Source organism: Pyxicephalus adspersus, chromosome W, assembly GCF_032062135.1.
Source record: "Pyxicephalus adspersus chromosome W, UCB_Pads_2.0, whole genome shotgun sequence".
Lineage (NCBI taxonomy): Eukaryota > Metazoa > Chordata > Amphibia > Anura > Pyxicephalidae > Pyxicephalus > Pyxicephalus adspersus.
In genome coordinates, this window is record NC_092870.1 from 9561042 (window position 1) to 9564769 (window position 3728).

At 45.9% G+C, this 3728-nt stretch overlaps 1 protein-coding gene across 1 annotated transcript in view; it reads right to left on the minus strand.

Annotated features, from left to right (window-relative positions):
• The window catches only part of LOC140342786 (cohesin subunit SA-2-like), a 40710-nt gene extending 38278 nt beyond the window's left edge, over positions 1–2432 (minus strand). Inside the window, 1 exon segment of the mRNA XM_072429138.1 lies at positions 2242–2432. The gene's annotated coding sequence lies outside the window, so the exon portion shown is untranslated.
• Positions 2433–3728: the final 1296 nt, after the last annotated feature.

Here is a 3728-nt window from a genome sequence, read left to right on the forward strand (position 1 = left end):
ACTCTTAAAACTTAGAACACCAGTAAGTTGGGTCACAATACACGGCATAGGACAGTTGTGGCAAAATACATAGAATAGAAAAATTGGATATACTAACAGGGCAGGCATTACAAAGTTGATTCGAAACACTCCCACCAAGGATGGCATTTCCCAGATTGCAGTTCGCCACCTAGGCGATGGGGAGACCTGGGGGTGTGGCCAGAACTCGTTTTTAATGTTTAAAGGTCAAAGCAAGGTGGGGAAAAAAAAAGTATTTAGATGATTATAAGTTTGGTTTGTTAACACCAAGCCAAAGTTGATTTTGTGAGTATAGGTATGCTTAAGGGTAGATAACACTTTTTTCAAATTTCTTTTTAAAACACAAAAAGGCAAACTCCCTACCATTTTGTCATTAGTGCCACTACAGTAAAGACTGAATGGAAGGGCAGAGCCTCCTGGGATACGCACGTCACAAATTCCAGGAGGCTCCGAGATCAGGCATGCACAGGAGGAAATTTTCTGTCATTGAAAGAAGAAAGATGGCGATCTCATACATGCACAGTGAGATCAGCACTTTTTTTAATAAACAAATACAGCAGCAAGTGCAAGTAAAGGTGTCATTTTTTATTTATTTTTACATTACGTTCCCTTTAATGAGAAAAGATCCCTGATTGTTATTAGGATTTTGTTTGATACCCCGTATCTGGCAACTTGGTATGTTCGGGGGCTGAAATTAAGTTTCTTATGAGCTCTCGGGGTCCCCTGTGTACACTGAAAATGTCATGTTTATACAACAATCGGTGTGAGAGATATTAAGGTTTATACATTGGGGGTAATGACAGCAGCATGAACACAGACACAGATTTCATACTACTGCTGTATGAGGGGCGGGGTTATCGCACAGTACAAGGTGAGCGGGCATAGCTGAACACCAAGGTCTATAGGACATGCCCACTCAGGGAGCATACGCTAAAGCAGAATCCGATCGAAAGATAGGAGATGCGCGCGCAGACAGAGCATAAACACCTGATTGTGAAGTCATGGGAGGGGAAGGGAATCACATTTCACCATATAAGGAAGACTGAATGAATATTCACGGCAACAAGCTAAACAAACACCGTCTGAGACCATTCTAAACAATTATCAGGGTTAAACACTCAGCAAATACAACACCGGACAACCTGCAGGGCAATAAATGAAGGAAGATCACCAACGTGCAGAGTCAGCAGAATAAATGGCCATACGAGAAATGTTTTAAAAAAATATATTCAGCCAGGAGCGTGTGTATGCATAATATGTCACAGATCACAGCTGATCGGAGGACGCATGTACCCCTATTTTACACATCGCAAGCTGGTGGCCCCATCGGGAATCAACCTCTCGCTGTAAACACAGCAATCAAAACAAGTGAATCCAACACCTAAATCCAGTGTCACTCGCCTGCTGACTGCACCCACACGCAACATGTGACCTTATACAAACGCCAAGCATCTTATTACATGAAAAACAACATTTTTTACATGGTTTAGTCAGTTTTTCATTGCCATCGCTGATTGTCCTGTACACCACAGGGAAATACCAAGGTCTAATCTCAACCAGCTGCCATATTGCATGGAGGAGCTATTATAGGAGAGGATTTCCCTAGATATATTTTGTCACATCCTGTTGGCTTTAGACCAAAAATAAAGGGAAATCTCCCTATCGAGATACAGATGGTATTTAAACCCCCTAGGAACAGTTGTACCCCTCCGGCTATAGAAAACGTCTTTGTTTACTTAACTTTGTCCCCGCGTCCAGCAAATGACCGACTCGGTTCAGCCCAAGGTAACGTGCACAGACTGGCGCCAAAGCATAGGATGAAGCCTGTACAGTACCCTGGTCACTGGGACCCCCCCAGGGGTGAGCACGACTCCCAGACCAGGCTGACCCAGCGCGAAATGCCTGTGGTTGCTATGGGTTACAGCACACGTAGAATTGTTGGCAGCCCCAAAATATGCACAGTACACACCGCATCCGGGAAATACACCGGCACGGGGACTACAAACTGCAGAAATACAAAAAGAGGGCAGCAGGAAGCCCTGAAAGAAAAGGCCGCGTCCTCCAACGCCCATCCCACCTTCCTCTAGGACACCTACCCGCCCGACGCCACAGCTTCCCCGGGACAGGCCCAGGACTCTCACGACAATTAAGCGGAGAAGACAACTCACAACAAGGCCGCGCCGTGGAAACTTTCACCAACGTGTCCGCCATTTTACAACTTACCTGAGCTCCAAAACAGCGCGCCTCCCGGGCCTCGTCCCGCCGGCCGCTGCTAATCCCCAAAACAAGATCGTGATCACAGACTGAAAAGTCACAAAAAAAAACAGGCCCGATTCCAAATACGACCGGAGACGAGGAATGAAGGTTGGTTTGAGTTGTTTGCTCCTCGGCAGTTCGGGGTCGAATGAGGCGGGCAGACGCCACCTGGCGGCCACTTAGCGGTGGACGGCTCTCGGTGTCACGCAACGCCACCTACTGGGCAGACCCCTTGGTTTTTGTTTAACCCCTGCGCTGCCGGAGTGTACACAAGTTCTTTTGCTCTGCCGGAGTGTACACAAGTTCTTCTTCACTGCCGAACGGAAACGAAATGCAAACGCAGGCAACTATTGCTTCTGTTTGTTAAAGCCATCAGACCAATCGAAAAACACTCCAACTTAAATACACAACTAGCAGAATGCTGATGATATGTTCCCAGTTTAGAATGTCCTACTCACATTACAATCCTATAGATCTGGCCCGCAAAGCCATTTTTTTTTTTTATTTGGTCCACCATAGAATTCCGAAAATGAATTACATCTGGCCCGCCTGCACGCTACCACGTATTACAGGGAATTTGTCTTATTGTTTGGAAATTTGTTTATTGTTATAGTACTCAGTAAAATACATTTTGTTTTATATGAGCTGGTGTCCACATTGTCTTCCCTGTTTGTGACTTCGCTGTATCCTAGAAAGCCCCCGGTACACGGCTTACAGAAACATGGACTGTACACATGGGGAGTCTATAGTGATTGAACAGGGAGCTCATATTGAGGGGAGAAACATGGACTGTACACATGGGAAGTCTATAGTGAGGGAACAGGGAGCTCATATTGAGGGGAGAAACGTGGACTGTACACATGGCGAGTTCATAGTGAGGGAACAGGGAACATATTGAGGGGAGAAACTTGGACTGTACACATGAGGAGTCTATAGTGAGGGAACGGGGAGCTCATAGTGAGGTGAGAAACATGGACTGTACACATGGGGAGTCTATAGTGAGGGAACAGGGAACATATTGAGGGGAGAAACATGGACTGTACACATGAGGAGTCTATAGTGAGGGAACAGGGAACATATTGAGGGGAGAAACATGGACTGTACACATGGACTGTACACATGAGGAGTCTATAGTGAGGGAACAGGGAACATATTGAGGGGAGAAACATGGACTGTACACATGAGGAGTCTATAGTGAGAGAACAGGGAACATATTGAGGGGAGAAACATGGACTGTACACATGAGGAGTCTATAGTGAGAGAACAGGGAACATATTGAGGGGAGAAACATGAACTGTACACATGGGGTGTCTATAGTGAGGGAACAGAGAGCTCATAGAAAGGGGAGAAACATGGACTGTACACATGGGGAGTCTATAGTGAGGGAACAGGGAGCTCATATTGAAGGGGAGAAACATGGACTGTACACATGGGGAGTCTATAGTGAGGGAACA